The 25701-nt window shown below is 55.2% G+C and overlaps 1 protein-coding gene and 2 long non-coding RNA genes across 5 annotated transcripts in view; 2 read left to right on the top strand and 1 right to left on the bottom strand.

Moving 5' to 3' along the window:
• The window catches only part of LOC130253510 (uncharacterized), a 137305-nt gene that overhangs the window by 78526 nt on the left and 33078 nt on the right, over window positions 1-25701 (bottom strand). The window lies entirely within an intron of this gene.
• Window positions 1298-3629, top strand: LOC130252781 (uncharacterized). Of its 2 annotated transcripts, XR_008840435.1 has the most exons (4): window positions 1298-2065; window positions 2729-2861; window positions 2971-3344; window positions 3450-3629. It is a non-coding gene; the product is annotated as an uncharacterized LOC130252781 (long non-coding RNA). The 2 variants fall into 2 exon arrangements; XR_008840436.1 differs by lacking the exon at window positions 2971-3344 and having other exon boundaries at window positions 1305-2065.
• LOC130252786 (uncharacterized) lies at window positions 10600-12035 on the top strand. Of its 2 annotated transcripts, none has more exons than XR_008840440.1 (3): window positions 10600-10675; window positions 11258-11393; window positions 11991-12035. It is a non-coding gene; the product is annotated as an uncharacterized LOC130252786 (long non-coding RNA). The 2 variants fall into 2 exon arrangements; XR_008840438.1 differs by lacking the exon at window positions 10600-10675 and adding an exon at window positions 11023-11160.

Below are 25701 nucleotides of genomic sequence, written 5' to 3'. Positions count from 1 at the left end.
ACTCGCCTGACCTTCTATATCTGGCGTCAGAAAGGGCGGGAAAATGAAGGACCCCAGTCTGTTATTTTGGGCTGCCTGCCCGCGACGCCGACACCGATCCCCGCGGCTGCGATTTTCTGCGGGGTTTCCGAGAGTGCGGACACGGGCTGTGGGCTCAGCGGCGCCGCGGGCGCGCGGGAAACGGGCGGGCGCCTTTCTCTGCCGGGGTCCTGTACTGCCGGGGGCGGTACCGGGGGCGGGGCCGAGGGCGTTACTTGGGGCGGTACCGAGGGCGGTACCGGGGTCGATACCGGAGGCGGCACCGAAGGCGGTACCGGGGGCGGTACCAAGGGCGGTACCGACGGCGGTACCGCGGGCGGTACCGGGCGGGGATCCAGGTGCGGGGCCGTGAGGTGATTCAGGGGCGGGGCCGGGCCCGGCACAGGTGCGCGGGGTCTCAGTGCGGCTGCGCGGGGCGTGGCCGAGGTGATTTAACTCCAGGTAATTGGCTCGGCCGCCATTTGCTCGGGCTGAGCTCGCTGCGGGTGCTCGGGCTCTCCGGCCTTTGTTATGATCGATTGCTCGGCGATCAATTAGTGATGCCTGCCGATCGATCGCTCGATGATCGATTAGTAATGCCTCCCGATCCATTGCTCGGCTCTCGATTGGTCATGCCTGCCGCTCGATTGCTCGGCGATCGATTGCTCATGCCTGCCGCTCGATTGCTCGGCGATCGATTGCTCATGCCTGCCGAGCGATCGATTGCTCGGCGCTCGATTGCTCGTGCCTGCCGAGCGATCGATTGCTCGGCGCTCGATTGCTCGTGCCTGCCGAGCGATCGATTGCTCGGCCCTCGATTGCTCGTGCCTGCCGATCGATCGAGTGCTCGGCGCTCGATTGTTAACGCCCAGAGCAATGGACCCTGAAGCGAACCCCGCCCCTCGGTTTACGTGTCTGCCGAGGTGATCACGTGGCCCCGCCCCCCGGTTTTTAAAGGGGTTTTGGGGTGTTTGAGGGGTTTTAAAGTTCTTTGAGGGTATTTTGAAGGGATTTTTAAAAGTTTTTTCTGGGATTTTAAAATTTTTTTTTAAATTTTGGGGTTTTTTTTAGAATGTTTTTGGGGGTTTAGCCCAGCGCTGACCCTGTCCCTCCCGTGTCCGTCCCCCTGGGATCCTCCCCAGGCACCACCCTGCCCCGCCCCAGCCCTGGCTGCGCACCCGCCGCTAACGCCGCCTTGTGGGCACAGCGCGGTACTGCAGCCGCTGCCGAGCACTGCCAGAGCGCCGGCTCGGGGGTGGCTGCAGTACCGCGCTGTGCCCACAAGGCGGCAGCACTGCCGCCCTTCCCACGCTCGCAGCCGCGGCCGCTCTCGCAGCCCGAACTCGGCGTCACCCTCCCCTCTATTCACACACACCCCCCGCTCCCCGCTCCATCCGGGCAGCGCCGGCGGGGACGCCGCTGCAATCCGGATCTCCGGCGAGGAGAACAGCATTGCTGCCCTGCCGGATTGAGAAATCCGATTCCTTGCAGAGATTGAGGGGATAGGGAGCTGATCCTCAGGCTGGCTTTTGGCAGCGGCAATTGGGTGAGATGGGGAGAGGGGATATTCCCCCGGATCCGTTAAAGCCAGCTCTGCTGGGTTTGGGTATCTCTCTCCAAAAACTGATCCCGCTGAAGGGGGCTTGAGGAAGCAGCGGGATGCCCTGGGGGCTGTGCTGGAAGCCCCAGCCCCGGTGAGGAATGCTGGGCAGTGCCGGCTCCGAGGGGACCCGGAACAGGGAACAGCCCCGCTTCGGCCCCGGGAGAGGGGGCGGGCCGCGAGCGATGGCCCCGCCCCAGCCCGGGCAGGACGGGGCGCCGGGGAGGGAGCGGGCGGGGCCGGGCGGGGATTGAGGGGCGGGGCCGGGCCCGACTCAGGTGCGCGGGGCCCCAGTGCGGCTGCGCGGGCCGGGGCCTATTTCTATGCGGCCGATCCGCTCCCGGCCCGTTCCATTCGGGACCACTCGTGCTGGGATGCGGCGGGATCCTCGTCGGAGCGCTGTGCCAGGGACAGCTCCCGGTTCTGCGCGAATCCTGGGGCGCTCAGGTAGGACCAGGGTCGGGTCTAGGTTTTGGCGGTATTGGCTGGGGGTTCCAGGCGGTGCCGCCTCTCCCCGGGCAGGCAGGGTGCGGGTAGCGGGGCCGGGATCGGGATCGCCGCAGGCAGCAGCAGCAGCCGCCCCGGACGGGCGCTGGGGCTGAGCCCGGCGCTGCCGCTCCCATTCCGTTCCGGCGGCCGCGGCACTCTGGACACGGTCCCGCTGTGGCCTCGGGGAGCCGGGGCTCTGCCGGTAACCGCGCCCGGAAGAACGGCGGCGGGATCTCCCCGTGTAGACGCTGCATCGCGGCTGGACCCGGCCGGGGCGCGGGGAGCGCCGTGCCAGCCCTGGGAGCCCCAAATCCCGGCGCTCCCGGTGCCCCCGTCCCGCAGGAGGCCCCGCAGCCCTGAGCGCGGAGCAGCGCCCGGCTCCCCGTTCCCGTGTGCGCACAGCCCCGGGGCTGCTGCCCGCGCACCCCTGCGGAACGAGCGGGGCTGGGGCGCGGGAGGAGCCGCTCGGCGGGGCCGGGCACGGTTCTGCTCGGGCTGCTTCTCCATCACCTGCTAGGTGCGACGCTCCCCCTCTCCCTTGCTTTGCAACTCCAAGAAGCTCTGCAAAGGCAAAGCCTCTTTTATTAAAATTCGGCTGCGGCTTTTCCCCTTTGCTTCCAGGTCACAGGATATACTGGGATTGAGAGGGTTCCTAAAATCCGACTCTCGAGGACACGGCCCGTGGGAGAATTGAACTCACAACCTTGGCACTACCTGGACTGTGCTCCGACTGACTGAGCCCTCTGCATCACAGGTATGAAACTCCCAAGGATGGGAATCCTTGGCTCCAGCAAGCTGCACAGAGGTCTCAGTGCTTCCCACTCACTGCCAGCAATGCTCCTTGTTGTTTCTGTGTGTCCCAGCTGCGGGGAACAGGGGGCAGGAGGAGGCCAGGAGTCCCCGAAAGGCATCCAGCACCTCTTGTCCATGGGCCCTCGGGGCAGGGGCTGTGCCTGCAGCGTCCTGCCCGTGCCGAGCACACGGCCCGGGATGGGCGCTGGGTGCCCGGCCGGCGCTGGCACGGACACGGCTCAAGGGCTGCCCATGGCTCCCGGGCCAGGGGCTGCTCTGAGCAGGCTCCTGGAGATGCTTCAGCCTGGATACAGGCCACTGACAGCCCAAAAGCAGCCCAAGGAGCAGCTGGCGTGTCCTGGTGATGGTGGCACGGGCTGCGTGCAGAGGGGCTCAGACAGCAATTCCTGGTTCCAGCCTCCCAGAGCTCCCAGGCAGCTGCCAGGTATGTCCTGTCCACCCCAATTGCCTTCCCTTCCCTTCCCTTCCCGCCTGAGGCCTCGTTCAGCAGCAGCAGCAGCACTAAAGCCAAGGCAGTCTTCCCTCACAGCTATTAAATGCCAACCGACAGCCTGCAGAGATGCCTTCAAATCAAAGGTTCAGGTGGGATGAAGTTTTGTTTGGACGAAGGTGGGAGTTTCCAGGGAGCCAGCTGGAAGTGCAGAAGGGATGGAAAGCTTTCCCAGGTGGGTCCCACTGGAGGTGTGCTGAAGGCAGGGATGTGCACCCTTTGCTGAGGGGAAAGAACTTGCAGAGGCTCTGAAAGGAGCTGAGCTGCTGCAGGGAGAGATGTCCTCCCGTGGGCACGGGGAGCTGCCTTGGCACGGGACGGGAGCGCCCCCGGCCCTGCCTTCTCCTGCTTGAAAATATCACCTGGAGCCCCGGCTCAGGGGGGCTAAATCAGCTGGACTCCAGGCAGCTCTGTCAAGTGCCCCCAGGGACATGGGCGGGGCTGGAGGATGAGGGCTTTAAATAGCCAATTCTTTGGAACAGATGCCTGTCCCTGTCCCGATGCTGCTGAGCTTCCTTGGGCGCTCTGCCCGTTCCTGGCACAGCTGGCGTTCAAGGGGCAGCTCTGCACGGGAATATCCACCCTCCGTGAGGCACTGTGAGGTTATGGCAGCAGGAACTGAGCAGATAATTGGGGGCCGTGGGATAATTCACGGGAAGTAGCAAAGCTGAGAGGGAGCCCCGAGTCTGGGCGCTGCACAGAGAACAATCTTTGTGCTGCCCTGTCAGCTCAACCCCCGGGCTGGGAAGTTTTGGGAGTCAAATGTATGGAATTGTACAAATCACAGAAACTGGGCTGTGATCACCCAGAGGGACAATCCAAGTCCCAGATGATTCCTCCACAATCCAATCTCGGGATTTTAAAGCCCTCATGGTGGCCCTGTGCCTGCCAGGAGCTCTGACTGTGCTTTTCCTTTCCTACCAGCTCCTGAGCAGTGTCAGGGCCACCATGAGGGCTTTGAAATCCAGACAGACCCCAAATCCCACACAGTGACTAATACGAATGAAGAACTGCACTGTTCTCATCAGAAGCTCAAAACTCTTGTTTATGAATTTTATGACAGCAATGTAATGGAATCCCACGAGCCTCATTAATGCTTTTGGTTTCATTCTTATGTATTTTTAATCCCTCATTTGGCAGCTGGTATAACTTATCCTGGAATTCAGAAGCAGGGCTGGCTCTGACCTTCACCTCTGGTCCCACTTTGTGCAAGCACCACTTGTGCCAGGGTGAACAGATGGCATGGCCTGTGCCCACTGCCTGGGATTCACCCAACCAAAACCAAGAGCAAATGCTGGTAGGGCTTTAAGAACTGGAAATAACTTGGAAACAAAATAATTCACCTTTTCTTCTGGTCCATTTTTTTTTTTTTTTTTTTCTTCCAGGTGCTGGACTTGCCTCTGTGGATGTGCACTGAGCTCTCACTACAGGGGACTGTGAGGCCTGACTGGCTGTGAGTTTGTGTTCTTCTCACTGGGAATCAGAAATGATCATTAATTAGACCACCAAAATCTTTTCTGAAACCTTTCCCCTTTCCTGCCCTTTGCTGATAAGTCTTCTCTTTCTGCCTTTAACTCTACAGCTGTTCCCTGACGTGATTTCCCCTGCCTCACTTCTGTGCAGCTCCTAGCTGGGGAAAACTGGGATAACTTAGAGGGGACAGAGGTGAAACTTTTAGCTGGATTTTTCTAAAATTTTCTAATGATACTGAAATTATTTCCAATTGCCCCAGTGAGAAGAACACCAACTTGCAGGCATCAAAAGCTCCAAACTCGTTTAATTGAGGCAGGTCCAAGGAAAAACCCAGCCATGCCAGGCTGAGGCTGGAACCCGCTCATAATTCATTATTGGTGTCTGCTGCAGTCTAGGAATAGCTCTCTCATTTGTCACTTGCTTGATCTGCTTTTATATCCCTGATTCAAATGGAGTTAGGCAAACTTCATGTTTGCTATTAGGCTATGAAGAAGCCTATTGTAACCAGCAAATGCTTTTCTTAGATGGAAATGTGCATGCAAAATACAAAGAGCTTTGATACTGAGCTTTTTTTTTCCCCCCCCCGAGGTTCAAGTATTTTATCATTTTAATAGTATTTCATTTTCCTGTTGCACTCATTTTTAGAGTGCATCTTTTGTATTAGCTCTGCGTACCATAATTCCTTCCAAATCCTGTGGCACTATTACCATAACTACACAATTAGCTACAGCTGGATGTAGCAGAGGTGAACACTAAATAATTTTGTTGGCAGGAGGCTCAGTGTCTTTTAACCCAGACACCTTCTTTACTGATGCCTGGTTTGTTACTCTGCTTTAGGGAGTATGGGGAACTTCAGATACAAAGAAGAGAATTTAAAAGTTATAATTGTACAAGTTTGTTATGCAAAAAGGTGCTGAAGGTGCTGCGGATTTGTTCTGGATTGTTATTTGTGGGTTTTTTGTTTGTTTGTTTTCTTTTGGGATTTTTTGTTGTTGTTTTTGGTGTGGGTTTTTTGTTTGTTTGTTTGTTTTCCTTCCCCTAGCTTAAAGAAACTTGAAGAAGGAATTTGGATGCTGAGAAGAGCATCAGTGTGTTCACTGGCAGCACGGGCTGGGATGAGGGCTGAGCAGGACCCAAGCTGCAGCACTTCAACCATTCAGCTTTCACCTCCTGTTTTATCACGGCCTTTATGAGACAGATGTGAATCGATGAGTCCCAGGCCGAGCCGTGCCCGTGCCCTGTTCTGTCGGAGCTGGTGCTTTCCTGACAGGTTCAGCAGCCACACTCTGTAATAAATACTCCTGGGTCTGCTGCTGTTCCTCTTCCAGCTTTATATTCAATTTTCCACCCCTTCTCTCCTCTCTGTCCGCTGTGTCTTTTGTGTTCCTTTCTTGGCCTGTGTGTTCCCCATCCCATTCCCTTTCACTGCTTCACTCTCTCTTGTTCTTCTTTTTCTTTTTTGAAATGAATACTCAAAATTTATATAATATCTCTTACTCAATCCCTCTCCCTGTTCTGTCCTACTTTTTGCCTCTCTCTCTGTCTCACTTGCTGCCTGCATCTTTATTTCTCCTTTCTTCCTCTCCTTGTCCCTCTGTCCTGCACCGTGACTGTGTTTCTTTGTCCCTGTCACTGTCCCTTTGCCTGTACCTGTGTGCACCTGCTGCCCAGTGCTCCTCCCTGACTGTCCCCTCTCTTGGTGAGCCTCTGTCCTGCTGGCCGTGCCTCTCTGTCTCCGTCCCTGTGCTGCTCCTTGGCCGCGTTTGCCCGCCCCGGCACGTGCCGCGGTCGATTCCTCTGCGGGTTCTTGTTTCCCTCTTTGTATCCCTCAGTCCTTGCTGCGTGTTTGGCACCGTGTTTCATTCTGCGTCCTTCTCCGTGCCTCGCTCGTGTTCCTGTTTTATTCTGTGTGGCTCTGTGGAGCTCCCCGTGCCGGTGGTTCCCACGGGTGTGTCCCATTTGCTGTCCCTGTTCTTTTTTAATCCCTCTCTGTGTGCGGCCCATTCACCATCCCAGGTGTTTTTGGATTTTTTTGTTTTTTTCCATTTCATCCTGCGCCTTGATCTTAGTTTTCTTGCTGTGTCCTCTCTGCTGGTGCTTCCTCTTCTGCCCCTTGTTGCCTGTGTCTGCGGGGCTGAGAAGGAATTTCAGCCCTTCTGGGGGCTGTCCCCCACTTCCTTGCGTGAGCAGAGTCCCTTTTTGGGGGGATGGACCGTGGGAAGGGCTCGAATAAAGTGCCGTGCTCCTGCCCGAGGCAGTTGTAGTTGTTGTGTGCCTTCTTTGGGGGTGAGGAAAAAAGGCTGAGGGGGACAGGGGGTGGAGACTCGGGGGCTCCCGTGTCCTTTGGGGCACCCCAAGGTCCCGAGGAGAGGGAGCCACGCTGCGGTGAAGGAGCAGGTGAGTGGGGAGTGGGGGGGGGTGGTGCCGGGTGCCGTCCCCCAGAGGGACCCAAGAGTGCCAGAACATTCACAGGGAGGGCTGGGTGGAGAAGGCAGGAAAATATAAATATAAAAAATACCTAACTACAGCTTAAATAAATGTTTTATTTGGTTAGAGAAGGGTTTTTTAATAGATAATCTAAATATAAAACAAAAATAATAGAAAAATAAAAATATATTTATATAAATATAAAATATATACAAATAGAAGTAACAACTTTATATTAAATATATAAATAATGCAAATATATAGTGTATGAATATAAATTATATATATGAGATTAGAAATATGCAAATAATATAGTTTAAAATCAATGGGTTTTTTTGGTTTTATTTGGTAAAGGCAGGTTTTTTTATAATTAATATAAGCAAAATAAATACACAAATATACAATAAGTTTATAAAGACATAAAAGTAGAATTATTTGTGCATACATGAATATATGTAAGTAAATACATAAATATATAGATCAATATAAACGTAGGATATAAATAATATATACTTCTGGTATAATATATTTATAATATAGATACATTGATTGCAGACATAAAAATGAAAAATATAAATAGAAACATTTAAATATAGTTTAAAATAAAGGGGTTTTTTGTTTGTATTTGGGTAAAGGTGGAGCTTTTAAATAAAATTAGAAACATACACATATATAATAGATAAAGATATATGCATAAAATAGAAATGAATTTTAACAGTATAAATATGTGTACAATAAATAATAAAAATATTATTGTGTATATGTTATCATGCAACCTTAATTGAAAATATAAAATGTGTATAGATTGTAAATATGAATATAAATTAAATATTAATAGATTTTTATTTAACGGGGTTTTTCTATTATTCGCTTAGAGACAGGGATTCTTTTAGTTTTGGTCGGGGTGTTTTGGGGGCATTCTTTTAGGAGGATTTTTTGAAGGGATGGGACTCGTTGCTTTTTGCCTTCGCTTCTCTCTCTGTCCCCAAAGCGCCGCAGCCCCGGGCTGAGCTCGGCGCAGTGCTGCCGCCTTGTGGGCACAGCGCGGTACTGCAGCCGCCGCCGCTCCGGCGCCCTGGCAGCGCTGCCGTCCTGTGGGCACAGCGCGGTGCTGCGCGCGTGCCCTTCCGATGATGGGAGCGAGCGCGTGCCGGGACGCTGCCCTGTAGGACTGCCGCCACGCTGCGGATGCCGCTTGCGGCAGGAGCCCGGCCGAGGCAAGCATCCCCGCCCGTGCCTGCCGCCGCTCGAGCGTCGGCCGGAGCTCTTTTCGGCGTCGTTGCCGGATTCAGGCAGGCGACTTAGAAATTGACATGGTGAGGACGTTACTGGTACCACAACAAAGATGGCAGGCCGGGCCGGAAGTGGCCTCTGCCAGTACTAAAGATGGCAGCAGGAAAAGCGGAAGTGACGTCTTGCCACTCTCAAGATGGCGGCTCGGCCGGTACTCGCCTGACCTTCTATATCTGGCGTCAGAAAGGGCGGGAAAATGAAGGACCCCAGTCTGTTTTGTGGGCTGCCTGCCCGCGACGCCGACAGCGATCCCCGCGGCGCGATTTTCTGCGGGGTTTCCGAGAGTGCGGACACGGGCTGTGGGCTCAGCGGCGCCGCGGGCGCGCGGGAAACGGGCAGGCGCAGACAGGCGGCTGCAGGCAGACGCCTTTCTCTGCCGGGGTCCTGTACTGCCGGGGGCGGTACCGAAGGCGGTACCGGGGGCGGTACCAGGGGCGGTACCAAGGGCGGCAGCGACGGCGGCAGCGACGGCGGTACCGGGGGCGGTACCCACGGCGGTACCGGGGGCGGTACCGGGCGGGGATCCAGGTGCGGGGCCGTGAGGTGACCCAGGGGCGGGGCCGGGCCCGGCACAGGTGCGCGGGGTCTCGGTGCGGCTGCGCGGGGCGTGGCCGAGGTGATTGAACTCCAGGTAATTGGCTCGGCCGCCATTTGCTCGGGCTGAGCTCGCTTCGGTACGGTGGCTGCGTTGGAGCTCCGCGCACAGGGACAGGTTGGATTTCTGCTTTCCTTCCTCTCAAGCCCTCTCCCCCTCCTCCTCGTGTTCACCTTCTTTTTCTGCCTTTCCCGCCTTTCTCTCTCCTCCTCAAACCGACTCTTTCCCTCCCCTTTCGGCCTCTCCTCCTGTTTCTCTCTCTACCTTTCCTCCCTCCTCCCCGTGTTCCTTTTCTTTTCTTTCTCCCCCCAACCTGTCCCCCCCATTCTCCCTCTCCTGTCCCCTACCCCGCTCCCCTCTCCTGTTCCCCTCCTGGGTCCCCCGTCCCTCTCCGCCCCCGGCCTTTCCCTCCCCGTCCCGCTTCCCTCCGCAGCCCGAGCCCTCCCTGCTCCTCTCATCCCTGTGTCCTCTCCTCTCCGTCCCTTCTCCCCTGGCTGTTTCCCGCTGTTCCCTCCCTATAGGTGTGTATATACCTATACACACCCTACCCTACCCTGTTCTATTCCTTTCTCCTCCTGCTCCTGCTTCTACCCTTCCTTCCCCCCAACCCTGGGCCCCCCGTTCCCTCTCCCTGCTCCCATTCCCCTCATTCAATCCTCCCCTCCTTCCTCCACCCTCCCATTCCCTTCTTCCCACCACACCTGTCCCTGTTCCCTCTCCCTGCTCCCGTTCCCCCCCCCCCCCCCCCACCAATTCCGCCTCCCCTCCTTCCTCCGCTCTCCCATTCCCCCCCCAGCGCCCCTTCCCCTGTCCCCTGTCCCCGCTGCCCCGCACACCCCGGCGCCCCCCGCCCTCGGTCCTTGGTCACCCACCCCGACCGCCCCGTCTGTCCCCCATTCCCATCCTCCGTGCCCGCTTTTCCTCTTTCCCCCGCCCCGCGGGGGTCGGGGCGCCGCATAATAAAGGCCGGAGAGCCGGAGCGGCTGGACCCGGCCGGGCGCGGGGAGCGCCGTGCCAGCCCTGGAGCCCCAAATCCCGGCGCTCCCGGTGCCCCCGTCCCGCGGAGGCCCCGCAGCCCTGAGCGCGGAGCAGCGCCCGGCTCCCCGTTCCCGTGCGCGCACAGCCCCGGGGCTGCTGCCCGCGCACCCCTGCGGAACGAGCGGGGCTGGGGCGCGGGAGGAGCCGCTCGGCGGGGCCGGGCACGGTTCCGCTCGGGCTGTTTCTCATTCACCTGCCAGATGGGATGCTCCCCCTCTCCCTTGCTTTGCAACTCCAAGAAGCTCTGCGATGGCAAAGCCTCTTTTATTAAAACTCGGCTGCGGCTTTTCCCCTTTGCTTCCAGGGTCACAGGATATACTGGGATTGAGAGGGTTCCTAAAATCCGACTCTCGAGGACACGGTCCCGTGGGAGAATTGAACTCACAACCTTGGCACTACCTGGACTGTGCTCCGACTGACTGAGCCCTCTGCATCACAGGTATGAAACTCCCAAGGATGGGAATCCTTGGCTCCAAGCAAGCTGCACAGAGGTCTCAGTGCTTCCCACTCACTGCCAGCAATGCTCCTTGTTGTTTCTGTGTGTCCCAGCTGCGGGGAACAGGGGGCAGGAGGAGGCCAGGAGTCCCCGAAAGGCATCCAGCACCTCTTGTCCATGGGCCCTCGGGGCAGGGGCTGTGCCTGCAGCGTCCTGCCCGTGCCGAGCAGCACGGCCCGGGATGGGCGCTGGGTGTCCCGGCCGGCGCTGGCACGGACACGGCTCAAGGGCTGCCCATGGCTCCCGGGCCAGGGGCTGCTCTGAGCAGGCTCCTGGAGATGCTTCAGCCTGGATACAGCCACTGACAGCCCAAAAGCAGCCCAGGGAGCAGCTGGCGTGTCCTGGTGATGGTGGCACGGGCTGCGTGCAGAGGGGCTCAGACAGCAATTCCTGGTTCCAGCCTCCCAGAGCTCCCAGGCAGCTGCCAGGTATGTCCTGTCCACCCCAATTGCTTTCCCTTCCCTTCCTGCCTGAGGCCTCGTTCAGCAGCAGCAGCACTAAAGCCAAGGCAGTCTTCCCTCACAGCTATTAAATGCCAACCGACAGCCTGCAGAGATGCCTTCAAATCAAAGGTTCAGGTGGGATGAAGTTTTGTTTGGACAATGGTGGGAGTTTCCAGGGAGCCAGCTGGAAGTGCAGAAGGGATGGAAAGCTTTCCCAGGTGGGTCCCACTGGAGGTGTGCTGGAGGCAGGGATGTGCACCCTTTGCTGAGGGAAAAGAACTTGCTGAGGCTCTGAAAGGAGCTGAGCTGCTGCAGGGAGAGATGTCCTCCCGTGGGCACGGGGAGCTGCCTTGGCACGGGACGGGAGCGCCCCCGGCCCTGCCTTCTCCTGCTTGAAAATATCACCTGGAGCCCCGGCTCAGGGGGGCTAAATCAGCTGGACTCCAGGCAGCTCTGTCAGCTGCCCCCAGGGACATGGGTGGGGCTGGGGGATGAGGGCTTTAGATAGCCAGTTCTTTGGAGCAGATGCCTGTCCCTGTCCCGATGCTGCTGAGCTTCCTTGGACGCTCTGCCCGTTCCTGGCACAGCTGGCGTTCAAGGGGCAGCTCTGCACGGGAATATCCACCCTCCGTGAGGCACTGTGAGGGTATGGCAGCAGGAACTGAGCAGGATAATTGGGGGCTGTGGGATAATTCACGGGAAGCTAGCAAAGCTGAGAGCGAGCCCCGAGTCTGGGCGCTGCACAGAGAACAATCTTTGTGCTGCCCTGTCACCTTTTTCTTCTGGTATTCTTTTTTTTTTTTTTTTTGTTTCAGGTGCTGGACTTGCCTCTGTGGATGTGTGCTGAGCTCTCACTACAGAGGGACTGTGAGGCCTGACTGGCTGTGAGTTTGTGTTCTTCTCACAGGAGAATCAGAAATGATCATTAATTAGACCACAGAAATCTTTTCTGAAACCTTTCCCCTTTCCTGCCCTTTGCTGGTAAGTCTTTTCTTTCTGCCTTTAACTCTACAGCTGTTCCCTGATGTCATTGCCCCTGTCTCACTTCTGTGCATGCTCCTAGCTGGGGAAAACTCATAAGTAGAGCTTGTAACAAGTAAGCACTTGTTTCTACACTTTTTTCCAAAACTTTCACCAGAACTTAATTTCACTAGTTAGGAAGCGTGGTGAGGGGTGCAGGAGGAGCAGGAATAGGGGAGGGAAGCCTTGAGCACTGCAGGCTACAAAGATATGCATTTATCAATTGATTTAGTCCTGCTGTGTTAAGGATACATAAATAGGCAAAATCTAAGGCACAGGGTGAAGTTCCTGTGACAATGCTACTAGTGTGTTTATCTTGAATTACTCAGTGTGCCCCATTTCCCTTTAATAAGTGCTCTGATACCCCTGTAGAAACAAACACAACATGGGTGGGACAATGCACCTCACAGCTCCACAAAGAGTGGCACCTCCACCTCGTATGGCAATGCCATTTTAGTACAGCCCAACTGTCTCACAGCAGAGGGCCAAAGGCCCCTGGGAAAACAATTCTGGCACGCCCCTGAGCCCTTCCCCGGCTCTGTGGGGTGCCCCTGAGCCCTTCCCCGGCTCTGTGTGCCCCAGCTGCCCTGTCACCTCACCCCATGGGCACACTGCTCCCTGCAGCACACACACACTGCTGCCTTCCTGGCAGCTCCCAGGCACCTACCAGCCACGTGTTGGACGGGATCAGGAGGGAAAACAGCCCTTCTGCAGCCATTTTCTGGGCAGCTGGCAGTGATTCACGCACAAGGGGCATGGATACCATCAGTGGGTTCCCCTCAAAGTCTGTCCACATCCAGCAGCACACGGTGCTATTCACCATCTGCATCAGTGACACGCACAGGGAGTTAGGGAGGAGAACTCCTTAGTTCAGCAGGAAGCAGCAGGGCAGGAGAGGGGCAGAGGGGCTCACTGGGATGGGATGGGAAGTCACAGTGAGCCTGGCAAATGGCCCCTGCAGTGTGCAGGGAGAGGCTGTGCAAGGAGAATGGCAAAGTGTAACTCAGAATGGCAATTATTAGTAGAGTTTTGGTTGGAAAGGGCATGAAAAGTACTCTCACCTGGACAAGAGTTATTTCACTCTGTGATGTATTGACAGGAGTGCCCAAATCCCAGCTGGAGTAACCCTTGTGATGCCATCAGCATTGGGAATGTCTGGCTCTGAGAGTTCTCTGTGTGGCAGGGGGTCCCAACTTCAGGGAAATAGTGGGGCCCTTGGAAAGGCAGGAGAGGGACTCCTCAAAGGCCTGAGAGCCTGGTTTCTGACAGAGAACTGTAGTGGTGGGAAGACTCAAAGTTCTGAAATTTTTGAGAGTGTTGAGGACTTTTGAAAATACTCTTCAAAAAGAATGAACTTGTTATCCATGTGCACTTGGGATCAGGCAGAGAATCCTGAGCTGCAGTTCCAGGTGGAGTGGTTCATGCCAGACCCTTGTAGCCCTGGAACAGCATTTTTGACGTGAAGTCCCTGTAAGACTCTGAGAAGAAACTCAGACTGAGATTTGTTGGTGTCGCTGCGCACTCTGAGGTAGAGAGGGCCAAGAGCTGACCCACTGTCAGTCATTTCCAGCTGTGTTACCTGTGATTTCACACAGAACTGGCGCTGTGATTTGTGGCTGCTGGTGTCAAGGTGACCAAGAACTCTGTAGAAGGGGATTCCAGTGGAGGGGTTGGAAAGGCAAAGGGCTGTGCTGGGTGCCCCACCTTGGCAGCAGCTCTGGGGTCTCAGGCTGGCAGCCCTCCTCAGCTTTTCCACAAGGGATAAATCACTTTAATGTGTGAAGGGAAATAAAGTAGTATTTTACTGTTAAATTAACTAATAGATCAAATGTCTTGCAATGTGCTTGCAGTCCTTCAGAATTTTCTCCAGGTAACATTTGCTGAATGACACCTTTCAGATCCCAGTCCCCCTTAAAGCAGCTTGGGATGCTCAAACTTAGAGGGCTTTTCCAGTTGTAGGAACAAGGAAAATGCAGTCTGACTGCTGCTGCCCAGCTCCTGACCCAGAGGAGTGTCTGTAGCAGCAGAGGGTGGCAGCCCAGGGTGACCAGCACCTTGCCATTGCAGGTGGCACCCGGGTGGGTCTGGAGCGTTGTCTTCTGGTTGCAACCCCGTTGTTTTGTTGTGATCCCGTGTTCAGGATCCTGGGAGGAGCAGCTGTCTGGAGGCAGGGAAGGGCAGTCCCAGCATGGTCCTGTAGAAGCTTTCCTGTCATCCTCCTGGTGCTCCTCAGAGCTGTAGATGGAAAGAAGTGGGCTGTGCTGTGCCACTGCCAGCATCTCCACTGCTCCTTGCTGGGTGATTCTCTTGCACCAAAACAGGACAGTTCTGCCCCCTTCACCTTCTCATTAAATCAGAGTCTAGGAAAAATGTTACTCCCTCCAGATTTAGAAGTGTGATAGCCTCAGCTGTCTGTGCAGAATTTCCAAACAGTAACTTGGGGTGTCATTGCCAAAAACTTTGGGTTCCTTTACCCACCAGGCCGTGTCTCCAATCCCAGCCCACGTTCCAATGAACGTGTCACTCACTCCTGCAGACGTTGCCATCAAAGCAGTGCAGATTCCCTGGGTTCTGGGGTGCTTCTGTGTTTTTGAGTGGATGTTTTCAGCTTAACAGTGTGTTGGGGCTGGGGAGGGTGGGGAGACACAAGCCTTTGCTGAACCCTGACAGAGCTGAGCAGTGCTAGGGAGAGAAAAACCAAGAGAAATTGACGGTGTGGTAGCAGAGAAGCCATGGGATCATTTCTTTTGTTATTTGCAGATAAGAAAATGACCCAGTGGGAAGAGCCCAGGCTGCAGAACCCAGCCATCATCACAGGCCCAGTAAGTAGAGCTGTGGGATCCTGCAGGAAATGCCTGACTGGGGCACAGCTGGAGGAGCAGCAGCCCCTGCCTGCTCCTGGGCTCAGGGGTGGGCAGCCTGGGAAGCAGGAGCTCTCTGCCCACACATCTAAGGCAGAGGAAGCTGGGGATGTCACAGCAGGCTCTGGGCAGCCTCCCTGCTTGCTCAGGGTTTGGGGATGCCTAAGGGGAAAGTGCCCCTGTTTGCCTTACCTGGGTCATTCCTGGCAGTAGCATTTCACTGGGCTGGCACATTGTTCTATTTATTTGAGGATCTCTGGACCATAAAGAGCTGTTTGCACTTGGGAGGAGAGAGGTGGGCCCATGTGGATTCAAAGTGGGGAAAAAAAGGCTCTGTGTGTAAATTCACCTTTAGCAGCCATGTGTCCATGGAGTGTATCTGTAATTAAATTGGTACCTGTACTTGCCTTTGTACACCTTGCTGTCTTTTGCTGTGAATAAAAACATTCATTCAATAAAGTTAAGTCGCCCCTAGTCAAGATACCCCATGTCTTCCCCTTGGCTCCTGTCTTTCTTTTTCATATTTGCTGTAGCATTAACTCTATTTCTTTTTCTCTCTATTTCTTTTCTTTTTCTCTGGATTTCTTTTTCTCTCTATTTCTGTCTGACTCTATTTCTCTTTCCCTGTTTCTAGTAGTCTCTAACTCTGGTTTTTTTCTTTTTCACTCTTTCTTTTTCTTTTTTTTTCTCTCTAACCTTTTTCTAACTTTCTTTTCCTTTCTAGCTGTACAATTTAAAAAACAGCAGTACAAATTTTCAGGCTCCTTGCAAGTAAAAAACAAAAAAACCAAAACACCAAAAAACCTTATGTTATTATTTAAATAAAATTATTTACACCTCAGGAGCCTGAAATTTTCTACTGCTGCACCAGACATACATATTTTTTCTCCTTTTTCATATATGCCAGGTTAGGGCCCCTCATTAATACTCCAGATGGCAGTGACTAATAATTACCTTGATTGAACATTACATGCCTACTCTGGAGTACTAATGAACGTAGTTATTAGTTAGTTGGGCAGTTAATTCAATATTTAGCTAACTAGCCAATTTCTCGGTGCACCACCACGCCTGTCACTCACCCAAAGATCCACTTCTCACACAAGCCCAGCCCGTCACAACCCCAGCCCCGGTCCCTCGACACGTGGGGGCCCCAGGGTGTCACCTGCACATCACGGCATCTCCTGTGCCCGAGCGCCTCCGGAGGGACCCTGAGGCCATCCCCAGCGCTGATCCCGTCCCTCCCGAGGGACCCTGAGGCCATCCCCAGCGCTGATCCTGTCCTTCCCGAGGGACCCTGAGGCCATCCCCAGCGCTGATCCCGTCCCTCCCGAGAGACCCTGAGGCCATCCCCAGCGCTGATCCTGTCCTTCCCGAGGGACCCTGAGGCCATCCCCAGCGCTGATCCCGTCCCTTCCGTGTCCGTCCCCCTGGGACGCTCCCCCAGCCCCGCCCCTGCCCCCGCGCCCCAGCCCCGCCCCTGCCCCGCGCCCCAGCCCGGGCTGCGCACCCGCCGCTAACGCCGCCTTGTGGGCACAGCGCGGTACTGCAGCCGCCGCCGCTCCGGCGCCCTGGCAGCGCTGCCGTCCTGTGGGCACAGCGCGGTGCTGCGCGCGTGCCCTTCCGATGATGGGAGCGAGCGCGTGCCGGGACGCTGCCCTGTAGGACTGCCGCCACGCTGCGGATGCCGCTTGCGGCAGGAGCCCGGCCGAGGACAAGCATCCCCGCCCGTGCCTGCCGCCGCTCGAGCGTCGGCCGGAGCTCTTTTCGGCGTCGTTGCCGGATTCAGGCAGGCGACTTAGAAATTGACATGGTGAGGGGCGTTACGGGTACCACAACAAAGATGGCAGCCGGGCCGGAAGTGGCCTCTGCCAGTACTAAAGATGGCAGCAGGAAAAGCGGAAGTGACGTCTTGCCACTCTCAAGATGGCGGCTCGGCCGGTACTCGCCTGACCTTCTATATCTGGCGTCAGAAAGGGCGGGAAAATGAAGGACCCCAGTCTGTTTTGTGGGCTGCCTGCCCGCGACGCCGACACCGATCCCCGCGGTGCGATTTTCTGCGGGGTTTCCGAGAGTGCGGACACGGGCTGTGGGCTCAGCGGCGCCGCGGGCGCGCGGGAAACGGGCGGGCGCCTTTCTCTGCCGGGGTCCTGTACTGCCGGGGGCGGTACCGGGGGCGGGGCCGAGGGCGTTACTTGGGGCGGTACCGAGGGCGGTACCGGGGTCGATACCGGAGGCGGCACCGAAGGCGGTACCGGGGGCGGTACCAAGGGCGGTACCGACGGCGGTACCGCGGGCGGTACCGGGCGGGGATCCAGGTGCGGGGCCGTGAGGTGATTCAGGGGCGGGGCCGGGCCCGGCACAGGTGCGCGGGGTCTCAGTGCGGCTGCGCGGGGCGTGGCCGAGGTGATTTAACTCCAGTAATTGGCTCGGCCGCCATTTGCTCGGGCTGAGCTCGCTGCGGGTGCTCGGGCTCTCCGGCCTTTGTTATGATCGATTGCTCGGCGATCAATTAGTGATGCCTGCCGATCGATCGCTCGATGATCGATTAGTAATGCCTCCCGATCCATTGCTCGGCTCTCGATTGGTCATGCCTGCCGCTCGATTGCTCGGCGATCGATTGCTCATGCCTGCCGCTCGATTGCTCGGCGATCGATTGCTCATAGCCTGCCGAGCGATCGATTGCTCGGCGCTCGATTGCTCGTGCCTGCCGAGCGATCGATTACTCGGCGCTCGATTGCTCGTGCCTGCCGAGCGATCGATTGCTCGGGCCCTCGATTGCTCGTGCCTGCCGATCGATCGAGTGCTCGGCGCTCGATTGTTAACGCCCAGAGCAATGGACCCTGAAGCGAACCCCGCCCCTCGGTTTTACGTGTCTGCCGAGGTGATCACGTGGCCCCGCCCCCCGGTTTTTAAAGGGGTTTTGGGGTGTTTGAGGGGTTTTAAAGTTCTTTGAGGGTATTTTGAAGGGATTTTTAAAAGTTTTTTCTGGGATTTTAAAATTTTTTTTTAAATTTTGGGGTTTTTTTAGAATGTTTTTGGGGGTTTAGCCCAGCGCTGACCCTGTCCCTCCCGTGTCCGTCCCCCTGGGATCCTCCCCAGGCACCAACCCTGCCCCGCCCCAGCCCTGGCTGCGCACCCGCCGCTAACGCCGCCTTGTGGGCACAGCGCGGTACTGCAGCCGCTGCCGAGCACTGCCAGAGCGCCGGCTCGGGGGTGGCTGCAGTACCGCGCTGTGCCCACAAGGCGGCAGCACTGCCGCCCTTCCCACGCTCGCAGCCGCGGCCGCTCTCGCAGCCCGAACTCGGCGTCACCCTCCCCTCTATTCACACACACCCCCCGCTCCCCGCTCCATCCGGGCAGCGCCGGCGGGGACGCCGCTGCAATCCGGATCTCCGGCGAGGAGAACAGCATTGCTGCCCTGCCGGATTGAGAAATCCGATTCCTTGCAGAGATTGAGGGGATAGGGAGCTGATCCTCAGGCTGGCTTTTGGCAGCGGCAATTGGGTGAGATGGGGAGAGGGGATATTCCCCCGGATCCGTTAAAGCCAGCTCTGCTGGGTTTGGGTATCTCTCTCCAAAAACTGATCCCGCTGAAGGGGGCTTGAGGAAGCAGCGGGATGCCCTGGGGGCTGTGCTGGAAGCCCCAGCCCCGGTGAGGAATGCTGGGCAGTGCCGGCTCCGAGGGGACCCGGAACAGGGAACAGCCCCGCTTCGGCCCCGGGAGAGGGGGCGGGCCGCGAGCGATGGCCCCGCCCCAGCCCGGGCAGGACGGGGCGCCGGGGAGGGAGCGGGCGGGGCCGGGCGGGGATTGAGGGGCGGGGCCGGGCCCGACTCAGGTGCGCGGGGCCCCAGTGCGGCTGCGCGGGCCGGGGCCTATTTCTATGCGGCCGATCCGCTCCCGGCCCGTTCCATTCGGGACCACTCGTGCTGGGATGCGGCGGGATCCTCGTCGGAGCGCTGTGCCAGGGACAGCTCCCGGTTCTGCGCGAATCCTGGGGCGCTCAGGTAGGACCAGGGTCGGGTCTAGGTTTTGGCGGTATTGGCTGGGGGTTCCAGGCGGTGCCGCCTCTCCCCGGGCAGGCAGGGTGCGGGTAGCGGGGCCGGGATCGGGATCGCCGCAGGCAGCAGCAGCAGCCGCCCCGGACGGGCGCTGGGGCTGAGCCCGGCGCTGCCGCTCCCATTCCGTTCCGGCGGCCGCGGCACTCTGGACACGGTCCCGCTGTGGCCTCGGGGAGCCGGGGCTCTGCCGGTAACCGCGCCCGGAAGAACGGCGGCGGGATCTCCCCGTGTAGACGCTGCATCGCGGCTGGACCCGGCCGGGGCGCGGGGAGCGCCGTGCCAGCCCTGGGAGCCCCAAATCCCGGCGCTCCCGGTGCCCCCGTCCCGCAGGAGGCCCCGCAGCCCTGAGCGCGGAGCAGCGCCCGGCTCCCCGTTCCCGTGTGCGCACAGCCCCGGGGCTGCTGCCCGCGCACCCCTGCGGAACGAGCGGGGCTGGGGCGCGGGAGGAGCCGCTCGGCGGGGCCGGGCACGGTTCTGCTCGGGCTGCTTCTCCATCACCTGCTAGGTGCGACGCTCCCCCTCTCCCTTGCTTTGCAACTCCAAGAAGCTCTGCAAAGGCAAAGCCTCTTTTATTAAAATTCGGCTGCGGCTTTTCCCCTTTGCTTCCAGGTCACAGGAATATACTGGGATTGAGAGGGTTCCTAAAATCCGACTCTCGAGGACACGGCCCGTGGGAGAATTGAACTCACAACCTTGGCACTACCTGGACTGTGCTCCGACTGACTGAGCCCTCTGCATCACAGGTATGAAACTCCCAAGGATGGGAATCCTTGGCTCCAGCAAGCTGCACAGAGGTCTCAGTGCTTCCCACTCACTGCCAGCAATGCTCCTTGTTGTTTCTGTGTGTCCCAGCTGCGGGGAACAGGGGGCAGGAGGAGGCCAGGAGTCCCCGAAAGGCATCCAGCACCTCTTGTCCATGGGCCCTCGGGGCAGGGGCTGTGCCTGCAGCGTCCTGCCCGTGCCGAGCACACGGCCCGGGATGGGCGCTGGGTGCCCGGCCGGCGCTGGCACGGACACGGCTCAAGGGCTGCCCATGGCTCCCGGGCCAGGGGCTGCTCTGAGCAGGCTCCTGGAGATGCTTCAGCCTGGATACAGGCCACTGACAGCCCAAAAGCAGCCCAAGGAGCAGCTGGCGTGTCCTGGTGATGGTGGCACGGGCTGCGTGCAGAGGGGCTCAGACAGCAATTCCTGGTTCCAGCCTCCCAGAGCTCCCAGGCAGCTGCCAGGTATGTCCTGTCCACCCCAATTGCCTTCCCTTCCCTTCCCTTCCCGCCTGAGGCCTCGTTCAGCAGCAGCAGCAGCACTAAAGCCAAGGCAGTCTTCCCTCACAGCTATTAAATGCCAACCGACAGCCTGCAGAGATGCCTTCAAATCAAAGGTTCAGGTGGGATGAAGTTTTGTTTGGACGAAGGTGGGAGTTTCCAGGGAGCCAGCTGGAAGTGCAGAAGGGATGGAAAGCTTTCCCAGGTGGGTCCCACTGGAGGTGTGCTGAAGGCAGGGATGTGCACCCTTTGCTGAGGGAAAAGAACTTGCAGTGGCCACTGCTGAGGATCTGAAAGGAGCTGAGCTGCTGCAGGGAGAGATGTCCTCCCGTGGGCACGGGGAGCTGCCTTGGCACGGGACGGGAGCGCCCCCGGCCCTGCCTTCTCCTGCTTGAAAATATCACCTGGAGCCCCGGCTCAGGGGGGCTAAATCAGCTGGACTCCAGGCAGCTCTGTCAAGTGCCCCCAGGGACATGGGCGGGGCTGGGGGATGAGGGCTTTAAATAGCCAATTCTTTGGAACAGATGCCTGTCCCTGTCCCGATGCTGCTGAGCTTCCTTGGGCGCTCTGCCCGTTCCTGGCACAGCTGGCGTTCAAGGGGCAGCTCTGCACGGGAATATCCACCCTCCGTGAGGCACTGTGAGGTTATGGCAGCAGGAACTGAGCAGATAATTGGGGGCCGTGGGATAATTCACGGGAAGTAGCAAAGCTGAGAGGGAGCCCCGAGTCTGGGCGCTGCACAGAGAACAATCTTTGTGCTGCCCTGTCAGCTCAACCCCCGGGCTGGGAAGTTTTGGGAGTCAAATGTATGGAATTGTACAAATCACAGAAACTGGGCTGTGATCACCCAGAGGGACAATCCAAGTCCCAGATGATTCCTCCACAATCCAATCTCGGGATTTTAAAGCCCTCATGGTGGCCCTGTGCCTGCCAGGAGCTCTGACTGTGCTTTTCCTTTCCTACCAGCTCCTGAGCAGTGTCAGGGCCACCATGAGGGCTTTGAAATCCAGACAGACCCCAAATCCCACACAGTGACTAATACGAATGAAGAACTGCACTGTTCTCATCAGAAGCTCAAAACTCTTGTTTATGAATTTTATGACAGCAATGTAATGGAATCCCACGAGCCTCATTAATGCTTTTGGTTTCATTCTTATGTATTTTTAATCCCTCATTTGGCAGCTGGTAAAACTTATCCTGGAATTCAGAAGCAGGGCTGGCTCTGACCTTCACCTCTGGTCCCACTTTGTGCAAGCACCACTTGTGCCAGGGTGAACAGATGGCATGGCCTGTGCCCACTGCCTGGGATTCACCCAACCAAAACCAAGAGCAAATGCTGGTAGGGCTTTAAGAACTGGAAATAACTTGGAAACAAAATAATTCACCTTTTTCTTCTGGTCCATTTTTTTTTTTTTTTTTTTCTTCCAGGTGCTGGACTTGCCTCTGTGGATGTGCACTGAGCTCTCACTACAGGGGACTGTGAGGCCTGACTGGCTGTGAGTTTGTGTTCTTCTCACTGGGAATCAGAAATGATCATTAATTAGACCACCGAAATCTTTTCTGAAACCTTTCCCCTTTCCTGCCCTTTGCTGATAAGTCTTCTCTTTCTGCCTTTAACTCTACAGCTGTTCCCTGACGTGATTTCCCCTGCCTCACTTCTGTGCAGCTCCTAGCTGGGGAAAACTGGGATAACTTAGAGGGGACAGAGGTGAAACTTTTAGCTGGATTTTTCTAAAATTTTCTAATGATACTGAAATTATTTCCAATTGCCCCAGTGAGAAGAACACCAACTTGCAGGCATCAAAAGCTCCAAACTCGTTTAATTGAGGCAGGTCCAAGGAAAAACCAGCCATGCCAGGCTGAGGCTGGCTGGAACCCGCTCATAATTCATTATTGGTGTCTGCTGCAGTCTAGGAATAGCTCTCTCATTTGTCACTTGCTTGATCTGCTTTTATATCCCTGATTCAAATGGAGTTAGGCAAACTTCATGTTTGCTATTAGGCTATGAAGAAGCCTATTGTAACCAGCAAATGCTTTTCTTAGATGGAAATGTGCATGCAAAATACAAAGAGCTTTGATACTGAGCTTTTTTTTTCCCCCCCGAGGTTCAAGTATTTTATCATTTTAATAGTATTTCATTTTCCTGTTGCACTCATTTTTAGAGTGCATCTTTTGTATTAGCTCTGAGTACCATAATTCCTTCCAAATTCCTGTGGCACTATTACCATAACTACACAATTAGCTACAGCTGGATGTAGCAGAGGTGAACACTAAATAATTTTGTTGGCAGGAGGCTCAGTGTCTTTTAACCCAGACACCTTCTTTACTGATGCCTGGTTTGTTACTCTGCTTTAGGGAGTATGGGGAACTTCAGATACAAAGAAGAGAATTTAAAAGTTATAATTGTACAAGTTTGTTATGCAAAAAGGTGCTGAAGGTGCTGCGGATTTGTTCTGGATTGTTATTTGTGGGTTTTTTGTTTGTTTGTTTTTGGGATTTTTTGTTGTTGTTTTTGGTGTGGTTTTTTTGTTTGTTTGTTTGTTTTCCTTCCCCTAGCTTAAAGAAACTTGAAGAAGGAATTTGGATGCTGAGAAGAGCATCAGTGTGTTCACTGGCAGCACGGGCTGGGATGAGGGCTGAGCAGGACCCAAGCTGCAGCACTTCAACCATTCAGCTTTCACCTCCTGTTTTATCACGGCCTTTATGAGACAGATGTGAATCGATGAGTCCCAGGCCGAGCCGTGCCCGTGCCCTGTTCTGTCGGAGCTGGTGCTTTCCTGACAGGTTCAGCAGCCACACTCTGTAATAAATACTCCTGGGTCTGCTGCTGTTCCTCTTCCAGCTTTATATTCAATTTTCCACCCCTTCTCTCCTCTCTGTCCGCTGTGTCTTTTGTGTTCCTTTCTTGGCCTGTGTGCTCCCCATCCCATTCCCTTTCACTGCTTCACTCTCTCTTGTTCTTCTTTTTCTTTTTTGAAATGAATACTCAAAATTTATATAATATCTCTTACTCAATCCCTCTCCCTGTTCTGTCCTACTTTTTGCCTCTCTCTCTGTCTCACTTGCTGCCTGCATCTTTATTTCTCCTTTCTTCCTCTCCTTGTCCCTCTGTCCTGCACCGTGACTGTGTTTCTTTGTCCCTGTCACTGTCCCTTTGCCTGTACCTGTGTGCACCTGCTGCCCAGTGCTCCTCCCTGACCGTCCCCTCTCTTGGTGAGCCTCTGTCCTGCTGGCCGTGCCTCTCTGTCTCCGTCCCTGTGCTGCTCCTTGGCCGCGTTTGCCCGCCCCGGCACGTGCCGCGGTCGATTCCTCTGCGGGTTCTTGTTTCCCTCTTTGTATCCCTCAGTCCTTGCTGCGTGTTTGGCACCGTGTTTCATTCTGCGTCCTTCTCCGTGCCTCGCTCGTGTTCCTGTTTTATTCTGTGTGGCTCTGTGGAGCTCCCCGTGCCGGTGGTTCCCACGGGTGTGTCCCATTTGCTGTCCCTGTCTTTTTTAATCCCTCTCTGTGTGCGGCCCATTCACCATCCCAGGTGTTTTTGGATTTTTTTGTTTTTTTCCATTTCATCCTGCGCCTTGATCTTAGTTTTCTTGCTGTGTCCTCTCTGCTGGTGCTTCCTCTTCTGCCCCTTGTTGCCTGTGTCTGCGGGGCTGAGAAGGAACTTCAGCCCTTCTGGGGGCTGTCCCCCACTTCCTTGCGTGAGCAGAGTCCCTTTTTGGGGGGGATGGACCGTGGGAAGGGCTCGAATAAAGTGCCGTGCTCCTGCCCGAGGCAGTTGTAGTTGTTGTGTGCCTTCTTTGGAGGGTGAGGAAAAAAGGCTGAGGGGGACAGGGGGTGGAGACTCGGGGGCTCCCGTGTCCTTTGGGGCACCCCAAGGTCCCGAGGAGAGGGAGCCACGCTGCGGTGAAGGAGCAGGTGAGTGGGGAGTGGGGGGGGTGGTGCCGGGTGCCGTCCCCCAGAGGGACCCAAGAGTGCCAGAACATTCACAGGGAGGGCTGGGTGGAGAAGGCAGGAAAATATAAATATAAAAAATACCTAACTACAGCTTAAATAAATGTTTTATTTGGTTAGAGAAGGGTTTTTTAATAGATAATCTAAATATAAAACAAAAATAATAGAAAAATAAAAATATTTATATAATATAAAATATATACAAATAGAAGTAACAACTTTATATTAAATATATAAATAATGCAAATATATAGTGTATGAATATAAATTATATATATGAGATTAGAAATATGCAAATAATATAGTTTAAAATCAATGGGTTTTTTTGGTTTTATTTGGTAAAGGCAGGTTTTTTTATAATTAATATAAGCAAAATAAATACACAAATATACAATAAGTTTATAAAGACATAAAAGTAGAATTATTTGTGCATACATGAATATATGTAAGTAAATACATAAATATATAGATCAATATAAACGTAGGATATAAATAATATATACTTCTGGTATAATATATTTATAATATAGATACATTGATTGCAGACATAAAAATGAAAAATATAAATAGAAACATTTAAATATAGTTTAAAATAAAGGGGTTTTTTGTTTGTATTTGGGTAAAGGTGGAGCTTTTAAATAAAATTAGAAACATACACATATATAATAGATAAAGATATATGCATAAAATAGAAATGAATTTTAACAGTATAAATATGTGTACAATAAATAATAAAAATATTATTGTGTATATGTTATCATGCAACCTTAATTGAAAATATAAAATGTGTATAGATTGTAAATATGAATATAAATTAAATATTAATAGATTTTTATTTAACGGGGTTTTTCTATTATTCGCTTAGAGACAGGGATTCTTTTAGTTTTGGTCGGGTGTTTTGGGGGCATTCTTTTAGGAGGATTTTTTGAAGGGATGGGACTCGTTGCTTTTTGCCTTCGCTTCTCTCTCTGTCCCCAAAGCGCCGCAGCCCCGGGCTGAGCTCGGCGCAGTGCTGCCGCCTTGTGGGCACAGCGCGGTACTGCAGCCGCCGCCGCTCCGGCGCCCTGGCAGCGCTGCCGTCCTGTGGGCACAGCGCGGTGCTGCGCGCGTGCCCTTCCGATGATGGGAGCGAGCGCGTGCCGGGACGCTGCCCTGTAGGACTGCCGCCACGCTGCGGATGCCGCTTGCGGCAGGAGCCCGGCCGAGGCAAGCATCCCCGCCCGTGCCTGCCGCCGCTCGAGCGTCGGCCGGAGCTCTTTTCGGCGTCGTTGCCGGATTCAGGCAGGCGACTTAGAAATTGACATGGTGAGGACGTTACTGGTACCACAACAAAGATGGCAGCCGGGCCGGAAGTGGCCTCTGCCAGTACTAAAGAT

Source organism: Oenanthe melanoleuca, chromosome 1 (assembly GCF_029582105.1).
Source record: "Oenanthe melanoleuca isolate GR-GAL-2019-014 chromosome 1, OMel1.0, whole genome shotgun sequence".
NCBI lineage: Eukaryota > Metazoa > Chordata > Aves > Passeriformes > Muscicapidae > Oenanthe > Oenanthe melanoleuca.
The sequence above is the reverse complement of the archived record's forward strand: the minus strand, read 5'-3'. Positions and strand labels throughout refer to the sequence as shown.